Below are 21,638 nucleotides of genomic sequence, written 5' to 3'. Positions count from 1 at the left end.
TCCCAGAGGAACCCACCCAAGGGATTAATAAAGTTCTATCTAATCTAAGTATTCCATTGTTTTAAGCCACACACGTTGTCCCCAGATGCATGTATCTTTTCCTCTCTGCGTGTTTGTGTGTGTCACGGTGAGCCTTTAGGCCCCGTCCCCTCTCCATATGAGCTGAATTTATGGTCCATATTTTATCATATTTATCACACTCATAACACTACAGCTAACCTCGGCTGACTTTGATAACTCTGCATGGTACTCGTGCCTAGGTGTGTGTTTCGCTGTGTGTGTTTGTAAGTCTGAGTTTGACTTTCAGAGCATCTGCTGGGTGCGGACATGGCAGGGGGCACAGGTGGTATATTGTTTGTACCCACACACATACACACACTCGTACACACTGATGAAGCTCACAGATGCTGACCTTGTACGAGGCCAGACTCCTGGACTGTCAGCACTTGTCACACAAATACACACACACATATATACACACACGCGCTAAGATGAGGTGCCCATTTACTCTGGGCTTGTCAGAGGCTGCCATCCTTCCCAGTGGGGGTATATGTGTGCTGCTGGTGAGGAAGAGGGGGCTCGAGGTGGGAGTATTGATGAATAATGCTGCAGGTAATGAGATGGGCGATGATGGGGACAGAAACGCAAGCAGCCAGCAACTTGTTTATATGTGCTTTGCTGTCTTATAACTTTTTGAATTATTTGTCACATTCTTGGGGAGATAAAACCTCACATTCGGGGCTTGGAGTCAAAGCAGAGACACATGAATGCATTCACACGCTATGATCCTTAAGGTGCTCTCAGATAAGCCTTACATAGCATTTCAAAGACAATCTCCATACAAACAGCAGAAAGGCAATGTCCAGGGAGAAGCTGGGGGAACGGAGAGTCTAGCATTTACCATTATTTCTCCCTCAGACTTGCACAAGTGTGCATGTACTTCTCTTCACTTCAGGAAGTGTACTAGTACATGCATCATATAATAGTGTGACTCAGAGTGCAGGTATTACATTACATATAAAAATTTGCACATGCAGCTGGATTTTCTGATTAACTCTCAGACTAAAATGTCACGATAGAGACTGAACAGAATAAGTAAAAAATTAATATTTAGGTGCTACAATTTCCAGAGTTTTAGGCGGTCAGTTGCTTCGATTTTGTGCTTTTGTTTAATACAATTATACAATGCTTTATTATTAGGAATAAATATTGGTATTATTAGCTTGCTAGTACTGGGTTAGAACCCTTTTGCTTTCAGAATTCTTTGTGGCGTATATTAAATAAGGTGCTGGAAAGATTCCTCAGAGATTTTGTTCCATGTTGCCCTGAGAGCATAGAGGAGTTGCTGTAATTTTGCAGGATGCACATCCAAAATGCAAATCTGCCCTTCCACCACACTCCAAAGATGCTCTGTTGGACTGAAATATGATGACTGTTGAGGCCATTCAAGTACACTGAAATCCCTGTCATGCTCAAGAAAGAGCTTTATGGCAAGGCAGGTTATCCTGATAGATCCATCCTTCAGTAGATGGGTACAGTTGGTCTTCAAAGAATGGACGTGATCAGAAACAATACCGAGGTAGGCTGTGGCCAAAAGTGTGCCAAGAAAATATCCTACACACCATTGTGCCACTGCCACCAGCCTGAACTGTTGATACAAGGCAGAATGGATCCATTCTGATCTTTCCATCCAAATGTTACCAGTTTACAGTAACAATTACAGTTCTTAACTTACAGGAATGAGATTTGGTGTAGACCTCTGCTGATGTAGACCATCAACTGTTTGATGTGTTATTTTGGTTTTAAGAAGTTCTTGCTACAGTTAGTTTTCCCCTTCCTATTAGCTCAAAGTAGTCTGGCTGTTCTCCTCTGACCTCTGATATAAACAAAACATTTTTGTCCAGAGAACTGCTGCTCACTGGATTTTCAACCCTGGAGATGGCTGTGTGGGAAAATTCTTACAGATCAGCAATTTCTGAAATACTCAGACCAGCCCATCTGGCACACTCAAATTCTCTTAAATCACCTTTCATTACATTTCTGGTGCTCATTTTGAACTGAAGTAGACTAGTGACTACATGCCTAAATGCGTTGGCTTACTGCCATGTGATTGTGATTAGATATTTTAGTTAATGAACAGTTGAACAGGTGTACCTAATAAAGTGGCCCGAGTGTAGTAAGCATTTTAAGCACAAATAAAAACATTCTCTTGTTCCAGTTTCTCAGTTCATGGATTTGCTGCTTTGCATGTGTGTAATGGGATAATTGCCTTCACTGTATTCTTGTGGTGGTATTAGTTAAACACCAAATGATTTATTTTGGTTTAAAGGCATTTGGCGATTACTATTTTTTTTAGATTAGCAGTGAAAATAATTGTTAGTTGCAGCTCTATAACTGGGATAGAATTCATAATCAGCTCCAAATGAGAACCAGCTAACAGAATGTCTAATCCGCTGGAATCGTGCCACTACGGTTATCACTGCCAATGTTTTTCTGATAGTTGTATATTACAAAACAAGGACCTACAGTAAACCACCTGCATATCTTTTTTCTTCTCTTTCAGACAACGACAATAAATGTCTGGGATGAGTCTAAGAGGTTGTGTAGGTTCCTCATTTTTTCCATAGAGAGAAGTGAATTAGGAACCAATAAACAAATCAATACACAATCAGACTTTAAGCACAACTGATAATGCGATTGGTGTCAATAAAATCTTATCAGTAACAATCTGTGTCAATATCCAAGCAATCGTTTTGTCTGTGTTACAAATGAAGAAATATTGATTACGTAATCAAACAACAATTTCTGCATCCAGAAGGAAATGTAATGCTAAACAGATTACCGGTAAGTCTTCTATCAATTAACATAATGAGGAAAATGTATATATTTGTCAAGTTGCAAAATGCAATAAAGGAAATGTTGACTGGCAAGTTATTACAGCAGTTGATTGAAATGCTTTATTTTGAAATTCTACATAACTTTGTAAAAGATTTCAGTTGCACTTTTAGCAGAGAGGTATGTGCAGTGCAGAACGAAGCTGCCTCTGTGCAGAATTTCAATAAACAGAATAACTCAGACTTTGTGGGGTAAAAACTGACCTAACTGAAGCACTCAGCTCAACCCATGGCCTTGAAACAATTTTCACGTTGCCACAGTTTTTGGTCTCGTTCTCAAACGTGGTTTCTGAATTTACAATAATTTTTAGTACTAATTAAAGATGACTCAACTCTCATTTAGTCACAGTCCCAGTTTTGAGAACTTGCATAATGACCCCAATTCAACTGCAGTTTATTATTAGCACCGACTTTGAATTGTTTTCTTTGGGTTAGTAATTTACCTGAATTCTCAAGGAGACAGATGTTTAGTTTAGCAAAACAAAATGACAAAATCATCCACAAATAAAACCTGGACCACAGCGACATGTTTATGTTGTCACAATCCTGGGCTTTATATGTCCACCAGCCACTCTGACTACCACTCAAAAGTACCATCAGCTAGTGTTGTGCAATACTGCAAATGTTGGTGTCAAACCAGGTAAACACAGTGCCAGTATTGCTGATACCAACACCGATACTTTTAGCCTATATATAAAGGCAGCTTATGCAGGGAAGAACAATGTATCATGGCTTGTGAGATAATCATTACCAATTTGCAAATTCTTAACACGTAACATTGCAATTCTTACTTTTTTGGAAACCTAGAATGGAAAATTTTCTGTCTTTAAAGGACTCTGGATCAGCTTCTGCTGTTTAAATGTTCTATAGGCTATAAGTAAAATATACGTGACAGTGGAAACAAAAAGACATTTCTCATAGTGCATGTTTGAGCTGTATTTTCATTTCCCCTCAAAAATAATAATAATAATTTAACACAATTCAGTGGAATACATACTGAAATTAGAGAATAGAAACAAAGTATCAGTCCTATCATGCTAGTATTGATTGATATTGATACTATCCACCCACCTCTAGCATCAATGCCACAGCTCATGCATTCTGGTAAATTTTGCCTCTGAATCTAATTGAGTCAGAAATTACATTTTCCCCTCTCAGCATCATTTCAAAAACATCTTATAAATATAATAACACAAATGTAAGTTCTGGGAGGCTGGGTGTGGGAGTAAAGCTCTTATCTTAAGAAAGAAGCTCAAATATAGAATCTGCATTTCATAAGCCAGCAACACTGAATAGAGATGACAGTGAACAACAAATGTGGACTGGGGTTTGAAAATGTGTTTGCGTATATTTCTCTTGCAATTGCAGCCTCGAACATAATGTGAGGCGATTGCTTTCTGCTGCCCTCTCCTTTGTACTTCATTTAACTATGTCAATCTTCCTGAACGCTGAAAGCTCTTTTATACCACAAGAGCAACTGACATTATTTTTATTATCCTCAACATAAACCAGACATGTTAATTACACTCTTGGTTACAAGCACGGTTCAAAATTACAGCACGTCAAGAGGAAAATGGCAGTAAAGTTTGTCTTTGGCAGATAAGTCCGTTAGGGTCACTGATACATTGACTGTAAAACAGAAAAGTGTCTCAAAGTCTCCATCAAATTCACACTTTCTCACTGTCAAGTCCAACAAAAGAAAATAACTATTGTTACGGATCTGAGTTATTACTTGTGTCTAATTGTTGAATAGTTGAAGGTAACTGCATAAATTTGCTATTTGGAAGCATTTATGTTGGACTTGAAAACTTCAGTTTCATTATATTTTATACTTCCACACATCACATGATGAAATAATACTTTCTAATACTTCATCTACATTTATGCTGCACAGTTAGTGGTTACCTTTAATATGAAGGTTTTAATCAGTGAATAAAATATAAAGAAGATTTTACATTACAGCACACTGTTTAATGTTATGCTAGTGTTGACACCCTGTGAGTCACATTTCAGATGTCCTCAAAGTCTAAAAGTATGTTTTTCTTATTTCCTCTGCTCTTAATTTTCTTACAACCTTTCGATTACAGCTGATGTTTCTGCATATCAACAGCATATAATATTTATAAAATATAAATTACATAAAGTCATTTAAACTAGTGTAACTCTATCAGCTACCCACTACAATGCTAATATTAAATGTGTGGTGGTTCAAACAGAATTGAACAATAAATGTTCTGTCTAGGTGCTGCGCTTTTTATTTTCACTGATTAGCTGTGATTATAGTTTTGAGTTGAGTTAAATCCTGTTTCGTGTGGTAAAAAAACAGTTAACAGGAAATATACATTAGCCAAGTTAAAGGCTGTAGCTTTTGTCTAAAAGGAAAACAAGACCCATTGTTTAGGGGTGGTAGAGGGTCAAAAGGCAGAGACCCTGGTATTCATGACTAATGACAGTGTTCAAGGCTTACACAGATAATATCTTTATGTACCTTTAGCAAGGCAGAAAGTAAGCATGTAGAGGTTGGGTGATAGATGGACGTGCAGGGCAGTTGTGGCTCAGGAGGCAGAGAAGGTCCTCCACTTATTTGAAGGTTAGTGGTGTGATCTCCATCTCCTCCATTCCACATGTCAAAATTGTCCTTGGGGCAAGATGCTGAACCCCAAATTGCTCCGAATTACCCCATTACATCCATCAGTGTAAGAGTGAGAGTGTGGGATAGATAACCTACCTAAAGAGTATGGAATAAAGAACTGTGTGTGAATGAGTGAGTGTGGCTTGTAGTGTCAAAGTGCTTTGGGTACCATTTACATGCAGCACCTATCTCAGAGACCAGCAGAGTTTCACTCGTTTAACACTTACGTCACCTTACTTTGCCATGATCTATTTTGATAAATACATTGCTCATCTGACAATGGGCAATGCCACTATACATGTTCAGAGCTTCAGTTCAACTGAGGGAAAAAATAACAAAAACTGAACAAGTAAACAAAATGGGAGCCCAAGGCAAAAAAAAAAGCATGGGGGGGGGGGGCTTCTCCAGGACTTACAGACACTCTGAGTAAAGAGCAATTTAAGTATGATATGGAGAAATTAAATTTAAAAAAATATTACAAAGCATTCAGAATCAGATAATATTTCCCGAAGGACAGCAGAGGATTAAATGCAGAAAACTGGAACTGAATCACACAGATGACGCATCTCATCTCCTTATCAATTATAAACATTCGCCTTACTCATTAGATAAATGTTTAGCGTCTGCATTATCTTTCCCAAAAGTTTAGTTTTTCTTAGAACCATAACAATTTTTATCTGATATTAAGAATGGCACTCTTAATTTTTTAGCTGAGGCGAAGCGTCTTTGTTAAATCCTGACTCTACAGTATTAAAGTGGCTTCTGCAAGCTCTGCAGTTGAATTGTTAACCTGCAAAATAATGATGCAATACATGCAAAGCAACTGTTTGCAAGTTTTTAACCTTTAGGGTTTTTTTTTTATTGCTCTTGAAGCAAGAATGGATATTTGCATGAAACTGCTCACCACTGTACTTCTTTGATTTGTTTTCTGTTAGTTAGAAGCCAGTTCTTGTGGTTAAACTGAGCACATGGGGTGAACAAAAAAAAAATAATCCTTTTCCAAGCTTTATTCAGCTATTAAAATATACAGTGATTGGTCCAGATATCGATTCTACAGATCAACTGAGGACAGAAAGCTCTCAGATCTGCCCAGTTTAACCCTGCTGGCTGTTGGTGCTCGGCAGCTCTGATTGAACAGCTGGAGGTGAAATACCTCAGTCAAGGGCAGTATGATTGTACTGTTGAGAGATGTTTCAAAAATGAAATCAAAAACAACTGGCTCTTTAAAAAAAACATAAGAAAACAACAACAACATAATGGATTCAATGTTCTGTCCTATGGAAGGAGATTTTAACCTTTCTCTGCAGGAGTGCGGGAATACTCAGCTGCTCCATTAGTTGCTCTGGGGACCCACAGTCGCCCACATTTATTTCCGAAACACAGAAAACACAACACTTCCAGGCCACCCTGTATACCACCGTGGCGGACCCATGTAATATTATTTCTCTATGTGCCCAAGGTCATACTTCTCAAGACAAATGTTTCCTTGTCTCCACTTATTGATATTGAAAGCTCCTGAAAACCCGCTGTGTGCCAACCTTGAGTTTCTGTAGGAAAAAACACTCTGAACAGAACGAAACAGATAGAAATTGATTTCATGTACTATTATGACTGCTTGCCCCCCGACTGAGAAACTTCTACTGGTATCAGAAACTCAGCTGGTGACTGAATGTGAATGAGGCTCAGACACCACAAAGCCAAGAGCTGATGGTAGATTAAGAACAGCTGGTGTGTTTCGTTGATTCGGTGATCTGTAAACATATCCTAGCCGATAAAGGCAAAACTTCACTCTCTACTTTTATGTCATTACCTTGTAGTTTGATTCAATTTAATTTCTTTGGCTTTTTAGGTAATTTAATTTTATTCTGGTTTGCTTTCTTTAATTTAGTTCTTAAAGCTATTACTGTAAATTTCATCATACATAATACGTTGTCTTTTTAAAAGCTTATCAAGCATTATTGATTCAGTTGCTCTTAATTTACTGATATACTATTAGGTCACACTGTGAAAAATCAGTAGAAAAAAGTAACTGGCGCCCGCCGATTGTGCAAGTTGTCCCACAGAAAAAGATGAGAGAGGTCTGTAATTTTCAGCATAGGTTGACTTCAACTGTGAGAGACAGAATGTTGTCTGAGGCTCATCTTTTTAAGTGGGATAACTTACACACTCAGTGGCTGCCAAATACTTTTTTGCCCCACTGTATATACTGAAAAACATCCAGTATATTGACAGTAATGTAGCTATTTTTACCTTCATACTAAGAAAAGTTTCCAAGTTACAGGCCCTCAAAGCACACAGAGGAGGGCTGGAATTTGGTGCTTTCCAATTTGCCAAAAAAATGACTATATTAGAAAGTAATTTAAAATAAAATAATAAAATTTATAAAGAAGTTATTATACATACAAGGTGATCAAGGGGTGGCTGTAGCTCAGGTGGCAGAGCAGGTCAGCCACTAATCAGAAGGTCGGTGGTTCGATCCCAGGCTGCATCCTGGCTGCATGCCAAATATCCTTGGGCAAGATACTAACCCCATGTTTGCCTACTGGTGGTGGTCAGAGGGCCCGGTGGCGCCTGTGTCCGGCAGCCTCGCCTCTGTCAGTGCGCCCCAGGGCAGCTGTGGCTACAACGTAGCTTGCCATCACCAGTGTGTGAATGGGTGAATGACTGAATGTAGTGTAAAGCGCTTTGGGGTCCTATGGACTAGAAAAGCGCTATAAAAATGCAGGCCATTTAACATATGTTTATGGAATGATGCTACATATTTAAAATTTTTGCTTTATTATGTTTTCTGTTTACAATCTTTAAGTTGCTTCTCATTGTTTCCTGGATTAAACTGCACAAATAATGCTATTCAAATAAATTCTGACTAACTGAAAATGCACATCTAGTAGCTTTGCCATGTCCTTCATCCTTTTCTTAAAAGAAATTTTAATGTTCTTTCTTTTTTGACAGCCTGTTCTTCAGCCACAGTCAATGAAGGCTGCATTTCAAGGGTTCTTATTCAAACCATTTTATGGTTTCTAAAATAAACTGTAAATTGGTGCTGAAAGAAATTATTCTTTATTTAATAACAGAAAATTTGTTAACCAGTTAGAGAGGTAGTCTTTGTGGAAAAGGATGCATCTACACTGCAGTTTATACCACTGAGTAACTATGATTACATGCCGTGCTTACAATGATTCTTTTACATGTAACATAAATGTAGTCTATGTAGTCTAGATATAGTTTACTAAGTATACGTAGTCGTGTCTGAACTATGAAATAATTTTCAGAAAATTCTATTATATAAAACTGGAGTGTTTATTGAGTCTTTGAATTAAAGACAAATTTGTATATATGACCTTTAATTTTTATCATGTTTGTGGATTTTATTCATTCAAGTGTATTTTTATTTTGTAGGGGGGGAAATCACACTGATGATGCAGAGGTCTTATAAACTCACAAAACCCATGTATCATACATGATACATTTGGCAATGCAGGGTCTTCTTGTTATATCGCAGTAACCCAATTTGAATTTGGTACATTCCACCACTGATACAGAGTTTGTAAGGTCATATAGTTTATATACCACTACTGCATGTTTGTGTATCTCCCATGGTATCACTACATTGTCCCCCCTCAACCTGTTGGCATAGTCCCCCGGGGATTGTCGGATCACTGGGGTTCTTTCTCTAATGCTAAAGCATCTTTACCTTGGGTTATAAAATATATTGAGATGATTGTTAAAGTAAACTGGTGCAACCGGCTTGATTCAAGCTGATTCATGACAACTGGTATTGTGTGGAGTGTAACTGTTTGGAGCTGTCTTAATAATCCAACCAAAATGAGGACAAAAAAAATGTGTTTTTGTTCTTTTTAGCTAAAAAGTTTCAAGGACTTCCTCATTCATTTCAGTCTCTTTAAAGAGTGTTCTGAGTAACTACCACATACCTTTATAAACCATGAGAACTGTGTGACAATTCAAAATAGGGTTTCTGTCTGGCACAGAATTGGCTTCCAGGGTGGCAAATATTCAAGACAATAAGCATCACTGCATTATACCCTGAAGCAAAAACAAAAGAAAAGAAAAAAGATCAGGAAAAGTATAGGTTATTTGACAGGATATATCATTGTTTTTGTGAAAAATCAATAATGAAAAATGTATATTATGCTTGAATAGATGAATTCTTATATGATAAAACTGGTTACATTATTATAACTTTAGAAAGAGATGGTCATTTTTCTTTGGGCTCAGTAACAAAAGTTAATAGTTTTCTGTAATAATACCAATTTTGAGCTACTGTGTTCTTCACACATTTTGATAGTGATTATTTTGTATGAATTTGCACACTTGTGTCATATAGAAAGCATACACTGCATCTATAAAGCTTTCTGGCTGTATGAGAGTAGCTGAACAAGCTACACCCTGCACCCTAGGAGGTCTCTTCACTGTGCTGAGTGAGTGGTGAAAAAACATTTAGCCCCTATGGCCACTGAATGTGCGTACATAATAATGCACCGGCAGTACCGCAGCTACAGGAGGCACATGAAACATTCAATTTAACATGTCAATATTAACTACATGTAAGATCAGAGCTCACAATTCATCTCCTGTTTTTGCTGAAATAGTCTCATTAATGCTATGTGGTATCCAAATGAAAACATATCACAAATGAATATTTATTTATATCTGTTATATTGTATATATTTTTTTCAATTGCCTTAAATAAAGCAAACAAACATTCCCTATTCTGCCAATAAGTCACTGTTCTCATTGTAGTCCAGCTAATTTTTTAGCAGAAATAGCTTGAGGTGATTTTTTAAAACAAACACAAGAAAAAGAAAGAAACCAAATTAAATACTGAATAAGACTGTGTCCACAACTTAGCTAAAGACTCATTAAAGCGCATAAAAGTTAAAAACGTTTTCCCACCCGAACAATTAAAGGCCACACAGAAGTTTGCAGTGAAAAAGTTGCAAATGTTCAACTGTGAGAAAAGTGCATCAGGTCAAGATGCACACTTTAGTGCACCTTTAATTTTTTACACAGCACATTAAAAATACCTTTTTTTTGTCCACACCAACACAATCGCCACCCACTACCTGCCTTACTCAACAGAGTTGGCTCCATGCAAGTTAAATAGTTACTTGGTTTTATGACAGATTACTTTTCAATCCCTGCAAAAAACTGTTTCATGTTGCTCAAAAGGTCTGTGCACACAGACTTACGTCCAGAATGCTTTTTGTAGGTGGAGCACCAGAACTTGGTGGAGCTGCAGATTCACATAATGCAACAAAAATCTGCCGTGTCAGGAACACAAGGTGAGGACTTTTGCATTTTACTGAAGGAAAGCATGTCCAGTGTCTTCAAATATTAGAATCATATCTGATATCGCTTTTGAAACGGTGCATCTGATGTGGCAATGGAAATACAGAGGTACCCATTGACTGTGATCACTCAGCAGCTGCAGCTACAAAGACGTGGGCACAGCCGCTTCTCGCTCTGAGACTGTTCAATTAGCAGAATTTGCATTTTGTACCTACGTCTAAAAGGTTTAACATCAAAACATGCTCACCATGCATTAGAAAATTTCTCAATGCTTCGGTTTTTTGTGCCAATATGCCTTCTTCTTGTCACCAAAGTAATTATGCCACTTCTTACCGTGTGCTGAGAAACACATTATCAGGTTACATAAGCACCTTAGCTATCACAGCGAGTGTAAATCCTGCGCTTTAAGAGGGGGCTTTAATTATAAAGTGGCTCTTGCTAGTATTTCTATAATAACCATCTATCAAATGACAACGTGAAAACAAACGTGACGAGGTAAGGTTCGCTCATACTGATAAACATACGGAAAATGATCAGCTGAGATACTGCTCCAACATCTTTCTAGGGCTCGCATGACCTTACATGTTTCAGCAACATCTGCTGCTTGTGATCACATTGCAAGCATCACACTAGTTTCTATAATAGGATTTGAAGACTTACAGAGCTTGTAGATTTTCTTCTACAGCATCCTCACAAACACGGATCATTATTTAGCAGCACTGATTGGATCAGCTCTCCTGCACAGTGCTTATTATCATAAAGCTGACTGGTCAAAATGTCTTGGTATTTGTCTGTTTGTACAATTATTATATTACATCAGATGCTGTTTGAATGTAGTCCTTTAAAAGGCACACCAGCACAATATTTCTCTCCAAACACAACAAACACAAGCCTCATGACAGGATTACTGTGTAAAAAAATTATATTACCATTTATGCTAGCTATAACCCATTCATTTTCTACCACTGATCTTGGTCTCTTTAGACTCCTGGGACGGTGGTCTAAGCAGCAAAGCCCAGACCTCCCTCTTCTCAGACAGCTGTTTCAGCTAAGAAACATTATCTCTCCAGCATGATCTGGGTCTGCCCTAGGGTCTCCTTGTGGTAGGGCATGCATGAAACACAGCACCATGCTTTACTTTACCAATAGTATTAAAGGGTTTCATTATTAAATCGGTATCAGACAAACAAAGCAACTGCAAAGATCATTTTTGTCAATAAACCACCTTATGGGCAAGTTGGGATATTGGAGACATAATCACATCCACCTTTTGATCAGGAGACTGGAATGCTAAAATGGCTTTGTTACGTGAGGATCAAATATAAACTTGAAGCACTTTTATAATGTTAAACACGTCAGTTTTCTAACTTATCAGAGTGCTGAGCTCAGCTCCTGCTTAAAACTGATGACACCGGCACATATTTTACATATGCTTATACACCCTCAACACAATTTCACAATAAGTGATCAATGGGGTGGAGAAATCTCCTTTTTTTTAAAGTTGTTAAAAAAATACCCAGCTGATAAGTTCACATCAGCGTGCCGCATGAAATAATTAAACTATTTACAATGAGCTGATGAGGTTATTTGTCTTTTTAATATCTGTTAATTTTGGACTTACTTGCACCAGGTGTCTGGAAACATGACTCTAAATTAATAACTTGATGTTTTAATAAGCAACAGACATCAAAGAAGTTTGGTATAAAGGTGAAGAAAGGCTTATCTTGTGTTTTTATGGCCTCAAGTGGCAAAAGTATCTGTTGTGCAGCTTTAATTAATCTACTTTTCATAGTCACAGGAGATGTAAAAGAAAAAGCCTTCTTAACTTGTAAACATATCCAAGAAGCTCCACTGGCTCCCTGTAAAATCCCTCCCCGAATTTTTTTAAAGATGTTTCTTTTCACAAGTCCTGAATGATGCCATCTGAGCACTCAGAGTGGAGGTAACCTGTGGTTCTTAGTTTCCAGCTTCCAATTTTAAAATTAAATTTGGGAAACAAAGATTATCTCTTTACCTTTAAGATTAGACTTCAAACTTGCCTTTTTAATTTAGAGCTGGATCAAGTATTGCATGTCATTAACTCTTGTCTTCTCTCCACTTTGACAGTTATTCATCATTGAAATCTATTGACTAGAAGACCTACAAACATCCCCCTCATTGTGTTTGAGGGGATTCCATAAAAGACAGCCAAAACAGCCAGTATTCAATTTCCTTTTTAAAGAAAAATCTGGATAATACATTATACATGTCCACAGTGCCTAGAGGGATTCTCAAGTTTCACAGTTCAACAGGTGACTGAACAAAAACACTAATTGCATAATTAGGGAAATCTTGAATTGACTTAGGGCCTCAACAGCAGGCTCAACTGCTGTTTGCTTTGCAAGCAAAAACATTCAAGCGTTTCAGAGAACACAGAAGAGAATTTAACCTCTATAAAACAAGCACTCAGCATGTAGTTAAATACACACATCCAGCTGAGGATGTTTAAATACCAATTAAGAAAGCTGCAAACACAGATAGGTAGACATTAGGTGTTTACTGACTTACGTTAACTGATGCTGAAGCCCATTCTCTTTTCTCTTCATAGGAGCAAAGTGGTGATCTACTGTCTTTGCAGATGAAATGGTGTGGTTGCTGTCAGAACCTGTTGTGTCCATTTAATCATACTGGCTAACTAAATTAACTAACTGAAGCCCATTAACAACACCCCCCTTTTTTTTCATTTAAATTGCTTGCTGTCTGCTTCGTTTGTTCACCCCACAGTGTTTTGTTCTGACTGTCCTGGTACAGTTTTAATTCATAGATCGTCAGCATCCTGGTTTCCCTTGAATAGACACAAAATTATCTACTATGACAGGTCAATGCTTGATTTATTTTTGGAAATTCCTGTAAATTAAATCTAACAGTGGCCAAAAATGAAGAAACAAGTCATTGGAGAGGCACTTGGATGCTTAACACAGGCATGAGGTTTACTACAAACTGGAATGCCATACAGTGTCCTGTTACTAGAAACCTATCTGTTTATCGTTTTATTAATTTTGCTCTCCAGCTGAAGAAAACCTCGATTTCCTCAACTTTTTCTCTCCTTTTGGATTATAGTCATTTGCTCTCCATGAATGCACCTGGCACAGCAGGTAAAGGCAGTAATACTGTTTACCATTGTGTTTTATGCTTTAATAGTCCATAGAAATGATCGAAATCGCCGTTTCCTGTATGCTGCTGATAAGTGCCGCCTCTCTGTGTCCACAGATTTTCTTATTGGTTATTTCTAAATAAAAATATCTGCTTGGGCTTGCACACACTTATCTGTGTACGCACATTTAAAACCCATAATCAATACGGCCTTTGCTTTCTCAATATTATACAAATGTTTGCCCTTGGAGCCAGAAGAGAACAGGTCAAAATAAACTTTTAAATATGCTGCCCATTTTTCCTGGAAAAATCGAAAGAAGGTGCTAAATTCGTGAGAACTGGTTATCATGCGGGAGTTTAAGTCAATTCCAAAGGATTGAGAAAAAAGTTGCTGTTGAAGCTGTGCTTCTTCTCAAAATGTTGTTGCATATCATCTGGATGTGATGTTCGCTCCCTTGCATTGTGTGTCAGTTGTGTTTATTAATGCTGTTAAAGCCTCTACTGACTCCTTGTGCAGGTCTCTCTTGAACAACAGATTTTTAATGCTTGTGGTCTTAATATATACAAATGTATCCATCTATGGCCTTCATGGCAGTGAGCCACAGTCCCACTTTCCAGTATTTTATATTGCTGGTTTAGTATGAGGTCTCAAACTCAGTTACTCAGAGGCCAACTTTGAAAATGACAGTCACATCACGGTAGGCATGTATCTTTTTTTGGCATGTTTTCATTTAATATAAATGGATATCTCACATAGTCTGCTCATGTACAATTTTGCCCACATAAAACCCTCAACCAGTCAACAAAAACATGCTTGCATTATTATCGGATAAGCTGTCAATCTGTATTATTCCTAATTAGATTTTGCTCTACTCTGACCTACCCAGAATCTTATAAAGCTGCTTGTGATTTAATGCATTAGTGGTCCACTTTAGATCAATAAAATAAAAGTAAAACAACACAGACCACTTTTTTATAACACACAAGCACGTTTATGTATGAAAAACTGGAATGCATGACTGATGTGGGCATTTCTACATGTGAAATATCTGAGTAAACACTGACAGCATTGATCATGATGGGTTTATTTATTGCAAGTGAAGTTGTGGTGGGTTTTGTGTGTGTATGTGTGTGTATGTGTGTGTGTTCAAACATGGTGTGCACTTAAATTATGTGGAATTATGTGGATTGGTGCTCTTTTCACTTAATTACTGTATATCATGCTGCTTCTAGTGGAGGTGGTCTTGGTCATGAAGTCAAATCCCAAGATATTCTAAACCTTGTGTTTCAAATTATCATCAGGTACTTTTTAGAGATGATTTAAACTCCTAATCATAACTTTTTAGTTGTTTTTTTGGGGAAGTAGCATAATAACAAGGCCTTCCAGGTTTAAAGGATAGGGTTCTAATTGAAAATGAAATTGAATGAGATTCTTAGTTTCAGTTCAATTTTGTTGATATCGTAACAATTTACAAGCATCTCGAGGGGCTTTATATTGTAAAGTAGAGACCCTATAATATTAGAATTTTTAAAAAATTCTGATTTTTATTCTTTTTTCTCCAGGATAATCAATGCTTTTAATTCATGAAAATGTGAATTATATGGACGAGGTGGACTACATGCATTTTGTATGGCTGATTTGATCTTGATCCAATTCTAAATGTTTAATTTTGTTTTAATTTGCACTAAATGTTTTCTAAATAAGTCAATGTATATACAAAACGAATCCCTGTGATCTAAAAGTTCAGGCTTCATACTGCTCTAAATGCTTTGTTTCAGGGAAGTTTTCCTCCTATTCCAGGGTCTGTATGATGTTAGTCAGAGGGAATATCCCTACTACGCTTCTCAGGCACACAACCTTGCCTGTGAGCAAAGAAGCCCTACACAATCTATTGTCCAGCCAATCAGAAGAGCTGCCCTGAGGACCAGTAAAATATTAATAAGGATTATTTTGATGCAAAGACACTCTAAAAACTTCAAGAATAAAAATATTAAGGCTAATAATAAAACAGGACTACGCAGTGTGTCCACATTTAAAGAGGCAACATCTCAAATCACCTTCACTTTCACTGCGTGTGTTTGAATTCGCAAGTATTCAGACTAGATTAATTGTTTTTAATAAAACAGGAAGTGAGAACAGAGACACATGAATAAACTTGAGGATAGACCAGTAAACAAATAAGTAAATAACATAAACTCAAATACTAAGGCTAAATTATAATAAAACTAAAGCTTCCAAACATGCTGAAGAAAACACGAAGGTCAAAAAGCAAAACTATAACACCAAACAAAGAATTCACCATCAGAGGTTCAAAAGCCCACAGTTGAACCTGGGATCATAACACAAAGATTTTAAACTAATAAACAAGAGAAATAAAGAACAAAGATTGGACATATGAGGGACAATATGGTGCTTTGTAGCTGTAGCTGGTTACTAATGGACATTCCAGGCTCTGATTTTGTTGGTACATGTACCTAAATATGTGAGTCAATTATGTTTTCTTTTCCAGTGGTACCTTATTAAATTGCTTGCTCTATTTATCATTCTTAGTTCACCAGTCATCGCTACAGGTCTTTGAAGTTCACTGACATGTCACTGTGGTGTCCGGTCCCATGTAGCTCTTGGTGTCTTCCTGTTTGAATGCACCTTGATGCTGTGTTCAAACTGACTGCATTAAAAGGGCCATCCTTTCAGAAAAAGAACGCACACACAGGTCAAAGGGAACAAAAGTCAAACTTTATTATTACTGAAAACCCACAGTGTAAGCAAGCAACAGCAAACTAATCTTCCAGTTAAAACAGGAAATGACCAAAAGATAAAAAACAGAAACTGTGACAGAAAGACTAATATTAAAGATGACTAACAAAGGTCTGTGCCTGGAATAACAGGGAAGTAAGGAAAGTCATGATAATTGAGAAACCAACATCATGCAGCAATAGCCCTTCAACCACATATTCCTGACCGACTTTTTTACCAGAAAGTTGATTTTTTATCATTTAAATCATTATTTTAACATTTAAAGATAAAATAACTGCACAACTGATAACTGTCTAGAGCTGCTGTATTTTAGCCTCTGATAAGCCTTCGAATTCACTGATCCGTTAGTCATACTGGACTTTGGTTTTCATATCTCACCTATCTCTGAAATAACACGCTTCCTCAATCAATTTTGGGGTGTCTAACTTTCAAATTTCATTTGAAATCAAAAAATAGTTTGTGGTACTGCTTAGATAAGAGTGGTTTGGACATGTGAGGACCTCTAATCTATCCAACCTTACACTGTGGAAAATTCAGAGCTAGCTTTGATATATGTCCTGTGTGCTGCGGTTAGATGGCTGTTCAGCAGGTTTTTCCCTTTAATTTTCACCTCATCGGGGAGCTTGGACAGAAAACGTCTCTTATCACCTGTTTTAATGCAACATGTGAAGTTAGACTAAAAGAGAAACTTGCCATCCAGCAGCATGAAAGTAGCACGCACACACACACACACACACCTGAATGCTCACACAGGTACTAACATAACCTCACAAAGAAACAGATACATGCATTCCCACATCCATTACACAGAGAGTCAATAAAGAAGCACACACAGGCCAGGGGGGAGGGCTGGGGAGACACAGAACTGAAACACATGCACTCATGCAGTGCACCACTGGGGGTTCGATCGCCTCTCTATGTCAAATCAGTGCATTCCTTATTAAAGGTCCTTTTCTTCTCTCCCCTCTTCTTTTCTCCATCCCCTTTTTTCCTCTCCTTTTCCCTCCTGTCTTTGCATCCTCTTCCTCCCCCCTTCCCTCTCCCTCTTTCCCTTTCCATTCCTTTCTTCCCTCCCTCCCACTCCTCTGTCAGAGAGCAGATCTGCCTGAATAATTTCTTCCCCCTGGACCAGCTCTGCTCTTTAATTCATGAGCCAGAGCGCAAGAGTGTGTGTGTGTGTATATATGTGTGTGTGTGAGAGAGAGAGAGAGAGAGACCGAGAGCGAGCGAGAGCGACAGTGTTTCAGTGTTTGTGCGATTGTGTCAGAGAATGTGTGTGTTTGTGTGTCAGCAAGTGAGAGAACAAAAAAGAGAGCTAGTGACAGAAAGTGTGACACCGGCTGTGTGTGTGAGCAAGTTTCTTTTTCTTTTTTCATTTGAAATTTCACAAAATGTAATTGTGGTGTTTTGTGGTTCCCGTATCTTCATTTGTGTGCATTTGCATGGCGACAGCACGTGCACCAATAGCCATGCATATGTGCATGTGGGTGTGCATGCATATGTGTGCAGTGATCTTCTTCAACCGCTGAAAGTCTATTTTTAACTTCAGGATGAAGCTGGCTCAGAGTCATTTAGGACCGACTCCTTTGAATGAATTGCTTGCTTCCATTCAACATTAAGCTCCTTCCACTTCTTCCCAGATAAATCATTTACTTCTTTGCCACTCTCAGAAATTAATCTTTTAGCTCTTTCCGAACACTTCCAAATTAATTATTTGGTTTATTTCAGTTGTTCTAAATTGAGCCATTTAGCTGATTGCAAATCTTAACTGAAACGCTCAGATCATTAACACGGAGTTCATTTCAACTCTAATCAAAATAGTTGGAGTTGAGCTGCATGCTTCTCACACAAGACGTGACTGGACTCCAGAAGAGCATCGCTCCCTTTATTTATTCCAAGTTTAAACAGTTTATGCTTGTAAATTATCCTCCATGTTGTTTTAATAAAAACAAAAGAATATTAAAAAGCAGGCATGCCTGCAAGGCTTGGACAAGCTGTGACTGGCAGCAGGTGAAATGTTCATCTGTATTCTTTTATTGGCAATAACAAGAGTCTCACTCATGGAACTGAAAGTGATTTACAGGTTTCATTTCAAGCTGCAATAAATTTGTCCTTACTGTCTGAATTTCATCTGTTAATATTTCAGAAACACAGTTTATTAAGTCCTTAACTTGTAACAATTCGCCGAGCAAACGTGACACGACTCCTAACTATAATAGTGCTGAGCTTTACTGCCAGCAATCATCTGCTGGTAGGTGGAAAATATATATATATATCTTTTTTTTGCCAAGTGGCAGATATCTAATTTTGGAATGAAAGTCTTCATTTTTTATTTGAAGTCTAATTATCTCTGGGAGTTTGTAATCTCTGAACATTCTGCTATAATAATCTGAGTTTTTATTGTGTGACTTCTTCTCTTGATTTTTCATATTCTTTACTAAACAGTTGCTGAGTTTTAAGCATTAACTTTATAGAAAGACATTTAGTTATCTGTTAAATAGGTTTAATCTTTGAGATGATGTACAGTATTGAGTGGTAACTGATTAAAATTAATTCCACATTATCCATTCACATGTGTGAAACATTTTGTAGTATCTTTACACCCCGTTCATTTTCAGTGCATGTCAGTGTTTTTTTTATTATTTAATCCCCATAAGGTGAATTGCGTCCAACAGAGTTTGCCCTGTTGTGGGTGTTAAATTTCCATTTCTTCCAAGTCATATCTCACCCCCGTTTTGGCTAAACATTTGGTGGGAGATGAGAAAAAGGGCTAATATCTGCGCTTGTATTACTTTTAAAAATGACGGCAAAATGAAATTATTTAAATTTCACTTGAAACTGTCTTTTTTTAAGGGATTAACAATTTTTTTTAACATAGATCTTCCTGCAGTGATGGAACCAAATGCAGTCTTGAAAGCGAGTGCAAATGATTCTTGCAGGTGCCCTAAGTTTTGATGGTTATGTATGAACTTCCTGCACAGAGGCAGTGCTGAAACAAACCTTGTTACTACACCCTCTGAAGCATTATTATTATGTCATCATTCTAATAATGTATGTAATGTGTGACCAGTAAGTGGTAATGTTATCCAGAAGGATTTAAACCTCAAATGCAGAACACTGAAAAAGGTCAGTAGTTTTAATGAGCAATTCTCTGAGCAACAAGAGCGGGGAATACTTGCAGGTAAACAGTGAAACAGATTAGGTAAGTAATCTTTCTGGTAAGCTGATCATTCACAAGCTGCAGGGGACTTGGACAAGTTTCTAAATAAGCAGGTAAGTATACTTTAGGCAGGGGGCAAACACTGTTACTGCAGTTTTCCTCTCTTTCCTCAGGCTAAGGTTTCCAATATTTGAGTCCTCAGAGTAGAGATGTTACAGCAGCAAGGGCAGTGAGAGCGGGTGAGGCACACTCTCCAGGTGGGCAGACAAGTACAAGGTCCATGAGGATACAAACAAGCAGGTAAGCGCCATGCTAACGTATGCATAGGTTAAAAATCTGGCAACAGGTGGTGGTGGAAGCCAGCTTTAAACACTGGTGCGCCTGCCCTGGGTTTCCTGACACCATGCTCAGCACTGAAACAGACTGGTTAACTCACAACATTGCCTCCAGTCACATGGATAGGAGAGAGAAAGAGAAACAGACAGGCGCCACACCTGGAAGACTGTGACAGTAAGACTGTATGTGTCCCTATTTTTTTTTATCATGTGTAATTGAGGCTAATGTAGCATTTACTTAAAGACTTACAAAGACATCAAATTAAGTTTGAGGATAAAGTTTAAACTTCTAAAGTTAAACCTTTTCTTGAGATATTTCTCAGGCGGTGGAGTTCAAGCTCAGCTCCAAAACCTAAACACTATCATTTTCATTTTGTGAGCACTTTAAAAGACTTCTTATCTGATTTTTTTTCTGTTTTTTACTGATAATGTGCTACGGTTTAAAGCCATGAACACTACTCTGTCTAATCCTTTGACTTTCCCCACCAATGTTCTCACTCATTCATTCATGTTTCCAGTTATCAGGCAGTAAACCCCCACCTTCCAATCTTCCCTGAAACGACTGAGTGCGGTTCAATTCAATATTTATTGTCCCCTGAGATGAATATGGTTTGCAGATGGAGTTAACAATAAAATAATGAAATAGGAATACACAATAAAAAGGCACAGAAGGAATGCAATAAAATGTAGGAATGAGTAAAATCACAAAAACAACCAACAGTTTTATGCCACACAGGCAAGCATGAGATGATAAAACCCTGCAGGGAGTCAATAGCCGAAATGCTGAAAACCTAAAATCGGTTATCAGTGCTGATGGTGCTTCTGCTAAAATGAATTGGTGGTAGCACTTATGACTGACAGTAATAGGTTTACAAACAACTTTATCCAATTGTGAGAAGAAGCCTGCGTATTTTTCCTGCAGTGAGTGAATAATGGGACAGCTAGTTAGAGAAAAATCCTGCTGAAAATAGTTTAACATGTTTTAAAAATAGCTACTGGTAAATATCTCAAATGTTTCGAGCCCATCTTCTTGTTTGGTGTTCTGTTTTTCCATAAATCACTCCAGATATTTCCAGTGTAGCTACACTGATATTGAAACTTAAAAGCACTACAATTGCAGTCCCACATTCTTCAGTTATCTGAAACATCAACAGTAAGCTAAACATCCTGTTTTGGTGTCAGTCCCTTGGGATTAGCGAGCAAAGCGCTCCTTTCTAGACTCTTCATTTTGCACCGACTTTCAACTCTCACACGGCGAGACAGAAATCCACCACGAGAGCAGGAATACAGCAATCTCTCCACCGACAGTAGCCTCAAGGGACCTGAGTACAATGCATGCAGCAGACGAGTTGTGTTATCAGTAAAAGGATACGATTCTCCCCTTTTCCCAGATAAAAAAAAGCACCGTCTCTCGCTA

This window comes from Aulonocara stuartgranti (assembly GCF_965226115.1).
Source record: "Aulonocara stuartgranti genome assembly, chromosome: 13".
Taxonomy (NCBI): Eukaryota; Metazoa; Chordata; class Actinopteri; order Cichliformes; family Cichlidae; genus Aulonocara; species Aulonocara stuartgranti.
Note: the sequence above shows the minus strand (reverse complement) of the source record.